This window comes from Manacus candei, unplaced genomic scaffold, assembly GCF_025592945.1.
Source record: "Manacus candei isolate 608988 ecotype Guabito, Panama unplaced genomic scaffold, ASM2559294v1 h1tg000057l, whole genome shotgun sequence".
Classification (NCBI taxonomy): Eukaryota; Metazoa; Chordata; class Aves; order Passeriformes; family Pipridae; genus Manacus; species Manacus candei.
In genome coordinates this window covers 11,209,489-11,216,909 of record NW_026138105.1, presented here as the reverse complement: position 1 = coordinate 11,216,909, position 7,421 = coordinate 11,209,489, and positions in this window count along the sequence as shown.

The following is a 7,421-nucleotide window of genomic DNA, read 5'->3' as shown; positions in this document are numbered from 1 at the left end:
TCTGCAATGTGTGACAAATATCTATTCTGAGATAACAGATAATGCCAAGAAGAAACATTTACAAAGGCACCATGCATGCCTTTCCCTACTGGCATTGTGTTCCCTACTTGTTCCCTTTATCTGCATAGGAACTGTTTCTACCTTGAAACTAAATGACAAATATTTTTAGCACAATTGCCATTGTTATATTTGTTATGCCCAATGTCAAGAACATATGAAATGTGATGATAAGGAACAAATTGCAGCATAACAATGATGCAAGGCAGGCACAGTTTCTTTGAGCCGTTTTCCATGTCGAGATTTTGCAGATAGAAATGATTTTACTTGGCTTCAAAAAGACAACATACAAACATGTAAAGGGCAGCCTGATTTGAGAGCACAGAAAACAGCTACAGCCCAATTCCACAAAGATTTCATGAACATGTGCAACATAATTGCAGTGAAGAAGACTAATAGCAAGTGGAAGCTTACTAAGATAAGCTACCTAGTGTACAATTTTGCTTGTAAGTTAATGATTTTATATGATGGCTTTGAAACTTCTTAGGTAAAAAAATAAATCTTGGGAGCAGGATTTAAACCAAAGAGCACTCATTTTCACTTATTCCTCTTTTACAGATTTACTAAACCCTTTCTGATCTATTAATAAGACTAGATTTTGGCTATTAAATATCACAGTCCCTGACATAAAGGAAGTGGCATTACCACTTGATTTAAATTACACAGAAAATATTGGAAAAATCCTCTTCTAGAATAGCTGACAGAATGAGCTTCAAATATTAAAGGAAAGAGAGATACCACAAAACCTTGTTTTGACTTGTTTACTGATGCCTATGTGGGCTGAATACTATATTCTGTACTAGCAGCACTTGTCGTGGACTGAGAAGACGTGGATTTTTATTGCCTTTTTCCCTCCCCACACATCTGATATTAGCCACTATATTAGGATGTGACAATGCTTAAATTGAGGGGGAACAAAAGGAAATGTAGATACCCTTGTTAGATAAATCTATTTAATAAATCTGAAGAGTGAGGAGAGAGGAATGGACCTGTTTGCATGATAAATGTCACCGTTTGAGTTCTGCTTTGTCACTGCGTATGACTCATGTAACTGTGTGAATAACATATAACTGTATATAACTGTGTGAATAATAACAAAACACCGAACTCAGCCCTTTTAACACCATGAGAAATCTCATTCGTTGATGGGACTGGGTGGTAACACCCTTTTCCAGGAGGGTTTTTTGGTGCTTCTGTGTGTTGCATGCTCTGAATAGCACCCTGTGAACTGTGAGCAGGTTGTCACCTGAGCCACCGAACTCTCCATCTCATTTTCAACTTAACAGGCTTGAGAGTTCAAAGTGACTTCAGGAGGTGTCTTGTAAATCTTGACAGAAGCTCATTCCTACCAACATTATGTCACATTAAAAAAATATTAGAAAAATAATGTGCGAAATGTATTCTGCTATGGGATGACACATCAGTTGTTATTAAATGTTTATTTTTTATTATTGTTTGTTATGCTGAATAAGATTTGTTTTTATTAATTATAGCATTCAGGGCTGTTGATATTCATTGCATTTGGCAGCCACAGCACAGCAACCTTACCCAGCTACAATGAATATTGCCATTAAGTTACAGAAATGCCACATGGACGTAATAAAACAATCTCTTCCTTCTTGTTGTATAAGGGAACATTACTTTTTCCTTCCTTTTCAGCTGAGAAACCCTTGTATCAGAGCTTTTCTAATACATTTCCTCAGACCTTTCCTTACATTTCCTTAGACTTCATTCCTTAATTTGACACTGACACGAATCTGTAATTCCATCTAATGGCCAGCACAGCCGTGCTGGTGGTCAGGCACCAAAAGCCAGAGTTTAGGCAGGAGTTTAGTCCTACAACTGAATCTTGGAGTCCTGCCTACATCATGTACCACACACCACAGCCTCTGGCTCTGAAATTCATGTCCAGCTCTTCAAAACACAGAAAAGATCAGGACAGTAATCAACCCCCATCCTTCCACTCCATATTTATAGGGAATTCACTTCTGATTTGAGCTCCCCGTGCCCACTCCCCCATGCAGCTGGGAGGGCATTTTAATGTGTGCGTTTCCACTACCCGTCAGGTTACTAAGACACCCTTTCTTTATGCTTTTCCACCTCATCACTGCAGCTGAAGAAAAGCTTATGCAGCTAGTTGTATTTAGAGACCCCCATAAGTCCTTGTACCGGTGTACGTTTTGTTCATTTCAGAAATGAAACCTAATTCGGAAAGTTTTCATATGAGGCAGCAGGAAGCTTTACTCTGATATTAAAACAGGAAACAGAAAAGTAAAACCTTTGATTTGAAAAGCAGCTGTTGCTACACACAGCTTAAACTTTGTGTTAATGTCAAGTCCATGTGTGTCACATCACAGTTTGTCTCACTGTCAATCAAAGTGGGCAGCTACTATGGTCCAGGCAGGGTGAAAAAGCCTGGAAGTGCTGCTACCTGCCTGTGTCTACTCTGTGGATATGAACTCTGGGAGGCTGGTTCAAGTGGCTTATTTCCAAGGCAATTAAGTCTTTGTAAAGCAAATGTGTGTAAAAAATGCTCCTTCAGCCTGGTGGCACCTGACACTGCTGACTTCTTAATACGCATTAGCTCTCACTGGCTTGGGATTGGAAAGAATATCACTGAAAACACGGCAGAAAAATAGCTGGGTTTGTGTCTGTATGTGTTGGAATCGCTTCTGACTGCATGTTTCATACCTTCCTCGGGGCAGGTCTCACCGCACGCCCGTGCACACACTGCTGCAGATGTCCTTCAAAAGACACGCTCAAAGAAACTACTTGTTATTGATTTCTTCTCCATCGTATCACATGAGCCTTGTAAAATTGGCTTGGGGAAGTCTGTAATCATTTGAGAGGAAAAAATGATTCCTGAGCAAATGGGGAGGCAGTTTTCCTAAACGAGAGCCCCCTAAGGCACTGCCCGAAACTGGAGACTGCACTCACCCTTCAGGCTCTTTTTTTTGGTCATATCATTTGAGAAATGCAACTGTTGCATGGAAACCTTGAATAATCACTTGGTATCAATACCCAGGGACCTTGGCAGCTGCATTGAATTACTTCTTGGTCACAGTGCCTAGTGAAATTGCGGCTGGAAATGTGGCTGCAATCATGCCAGCTACTCGGATTGCAGGGGCTGAGATGCTGGGGTGTCAGCTGCCACAGCCTGCTCCTCCTGCGGGACTTAACCCTTCGGGCACTCCCTCCTCTCTGCTCCAGCCCGTGCCTGTGAAAGCACCTGCGCCACTTTATCAGGAATGCTGGCAGAGAATCATGGAATATCGTGAGCTGGAAGGAACCCACAAGGATCATCGAAGTCCAACTCCTGGCACTGCACAGGACGACCCCAAAATCCCACCATGTGCCTGAGAGCGTTGAACTCTTTGACTTGACTTGAACTTCTTGAACTCTGGCAGGCTTGGGGCTGTGACCAGTGCTCTGGGGAGCCTGTTCCGGTGCCCAACCAGCCTCTGGGTGAAGAACCTTCTCCCAGTATCAAACCTAAACCTCTCCTGACACAGCTCCATGCTGTTCCCTTGGGCCCTATTGCTGGACAAGCCATCCCAGAACCACTATGACACTAGTTTGAGCAGCCTTTCCCACAGTGGTTCAGTAGTTGTTACATGTTCTCAGTCTTCATATTGTAAATAAGACAGATGGGGAATTTCAGTGGATTAGGGAGGATCTTCAGTGCTGCTGCTTGGGTGAGGTGGTCTGTGGCACAAGGCATCCCCCTCGGACTAACAAAAATGCTGGCAGCTTCCAGGGTGTTTCTGTCTTGATGTTTTTCCTTTATAGTCACGAAGAAATAGAAAAAGAGTTATTTGAAGGGCTGCTCATGGGCTGTTATGGCAGAATTGTCAAAGCATCTTAGAAAAGCTGTAAAAGTGTGAATTTGAACCTTGACTCCACTGTAGCAGTTAATGGGTGCTGATGTGTTTGATCCAGGGGAGGATTGATGCCAGTCATGTTTCCTTCCTACAAGCCCTTGATCACACAAACAAGGCAGCTGTGTCAGCCACATATGGACAAATTGTTCACTTTGCTGTTATTCTGAGGTACCAGAGAGCTTGGTGAATCTGCCTTCCACCTCTGCCATCCTCCACTTGCCCATCAAAGAGTGATGAGAATTTGTTGTGCAGCTGAGCAAGTTAATATTAGGGAATTACAAATGTGAAATGCAGATGATGGTGGTGTAGAAATGCTGAAAAGTCTGGTTAGGAGCTGCCTCCCCCCAACATCCAAGACTTCACAGGGATCAGAGAGAAAATGACATATTTCACACACCAGCTCTGATAAATTTTACAGATCGCCCTGGGCTGCTGGGAACCCATTTCAAAGCATAAAAGTCATTGAGAATTTTTCCTTTCTTGTGTGGTGATGAGAACAATTTTTGAAATGGTGTGCTTTGCTGCCACTGGGCTTTTGTCAGTAATGAATTCACCAGGCTGCAAAAGAAGGGAAAGAGCAGAGTGTGGTTTCTTTGGCCATGGCCTGATGAGAGTGTGTCACTGCAGTGCTGATCAGTTTGGGTTTCTCTGCCTCTCTGATCCCTCTGGAGAGAAGAAGGACATGTCTGGGCTAGTGCCACCTCTCTTGGGTCTTCTACTGTGGTTCAGCTGGTTTCAGTCCCAGAGCAGCTGAGCTCTGTAACAGTGCTCTAGTTATTAGCCCAGGGTAATGGCAGTTGAAAAAAATTACTAATTTAAAATTAGAAGGTCAAAAGCCCTTGTGTTTTTGGTTTTTTTTTCATAATCTCTCTGTAGATGGTTCAGTAACCTTTTTCTATGTGAGAAGTCTTTGGTAAGACACATGGGACTGTCACAGAGTCCAGTTCTTACAGCAGACTTGGCTGCCTGAGGTGAGAGGCGGCAACCTCGGGTCACCAGCCGGTAGATCCTCTCACTGCATCCAACATTACAGGACAGAGCCCAGTGCCCTTTCCTCCTCCCACCCAGGAAGATGATTTGTCCTAACCCATTGGTACCCACACACATTTTAAGCATCCACAGTGTCCTGTGGCTGAAAGCTTTACAGCTCACCCACCTCTTACGTGAAGACTTTCCAGTGGATCATTTTGAATGTGTCCCCAGGAAATCCTGCTGTGCTCAGTGCACAGCCAACATCACTCAGGCAGCTGGCAGTGGGTTTTACTTCTGATTGTGACAGAGAAATAGGATGTGACAGACCATCTTGGGAAGGCTGCTGTCTGCCCTGGAGGAGGGGAGAGGGCTGGCTGATGAGCTCCTAGAGCACTGGGACAGGCACGCTTTGCCTTTTGGATGTGTCATGGAAAGGCTGTGTTTGATCAGACATCTGTAAAGGCACCAGGTGACATTATTAAAATGGAGAGGAGGTGGATGTAAATGAACTGAGTGGAATAATGCACCCCATGGTACTGTGGGATGTAAGACCATCTACAGCTTTCAGCAGCTGTGACAATTACAGGGTTTGGGCTGTGAAGAGACATGTCCCCAGCTAATACTTTTAGCCTCTATTGCTCATCTTGATCTGTCAGAGCAAGGAGGCTGCAGATATGAGAGAACAAGCTGTGGCAAGATACTGCTGCTTTGTTTCAAGCTTGCTAACTTTGTTTTTTGATTTCTCCTAAAGTAAACCTGGGACTTCTCGAAGTAATTTTGATGTAATTGGCCAGAAACAAGTGATAACAAGGTCCAGTTGTCTAAGGTTAATCACCCCTAAAAATGCAGCTGGATCCATGCAACAACAATTCCCTTTTCTTGGTCCTCTCGTGATGGCAAGGGATGGAACTGCCTGCAATTGCCTTACTCTGTGTACACATATCCCTGTGTATCAATATCCATGCTAAGAATTCCTCAGAACCCATCCAGAAGCCCTTAATCAGGAGAAAACCTTCTTGACATTCAGACTGAACTCTTGAAGCAACATTTCATCCATCAAAAGCTGAGGGAGAGGTTACACTCCAGGCAACAAAAAATTCAAGACAGTGAGCAATTTTGGCTTTTTTTCTTTTTTTGCTAAGTTAAAGCTGTAGTGGGTTTTATGAATTACACTTTCAGGGTAGATGTGTGGTCCTGCAGCACTCGTGCAGGAATTCATCTGGTCAGGACTTCACACAATTTTTAGGAGATGCTGGCAGCTGCTGTGGCCATGCCAAGTGCCACTGCATAGTGGCACAGTGGGGATCACTGGTGATATACTGCCCATCAGGGATGGCCGCCTCATTCAATGGTACCTTGTTAACCCACTTGCTAATTAAACTAATTATCATCTAAGTTCTACGTGTTTTATTCACTTAGGCCCAAATTCAGCTAAGTTAATTTTTGATCTGATGGAAATAAAGGATTTTCTGGTGGTCTGCAGGAGGCTTTTTAGTCAGCCTGTAAAGAGTCATCAAAAAACCAAATCTGTTGTCAGGAGATTCAATCTCAATGCACTTCCACTGGTTCCATAATCAAAAGGGGTAGGAGACCACAGTAGAAGCAAGTGTCCAAATTTTAACATGTGAGTAGCCCTGCTGAAACCAGTGAAGCTGCTTGGATGCTTCAAGGTGGATCCCCTTTGTGTGCAGGCCACCTGCTACACCAACACAGATAAGAAATCATACGAATGAAGATTATAAGATCAGGCTCTGGCAGTTTTAAGTCTCTCTTTGAAATATAGGTTGCGATATTCCTGTGGTTTTACTCCTCTTAAAAATCTAAGGACAGTCAGTGTGTTTTCCTTCAGATGCATGTGGAGTCCCAGCCAACACGTAGTTGCTTCCTGCATGGCTTATTAAGATAAAAGTGCAGGTGGAAAAAATCCTGTTTAAGTCAAACTTATCATTTCAGCAGCAATACCTTTTGCTGTTTCACACCGTGTCTCCTTTGCAGTACAACTGAGCTGGAAAATCACAATGCCTACGGGAGGTTTTTAGAAGCGGGAGGCAGAACAAGAGATGCAGAAAACCTTAAGAACTGGCACAAAGGCCAGGTACGAACCTGCACGGCTGTATCCCAGCCTTTCCCATGCTGTTCCCAGCAGTTTCCAGAGCATATAACAAAACTAGCCCAACCCCAGCCTGCTTTCGGCCAGCTTGAGCTCCTGTTTTAATTCTGATGTCAGGTTGTCTGACCCTACGGTGCTGAGTGAGACCTCCCTGTGCAGTTTGTAAGGAATGTTTTATCTGCATTCTTTAAAGAATAAACTGATCTTTGTTGCCTTTTCCATCCAAACCCCATATTCCTAGGAATACAAATACTGCTAAAGCGTCTTCAGTCCACAGTTTTCCAGGTGAAATAAATTGGTTTCTTCTCCGGGTGTTTTCCTTTCACCTATAATAAAATGTGTTTTATTGTATCTGACTGCATTAGTTGATGCCTTGATTATGCACAGTGCACAGGTCACAT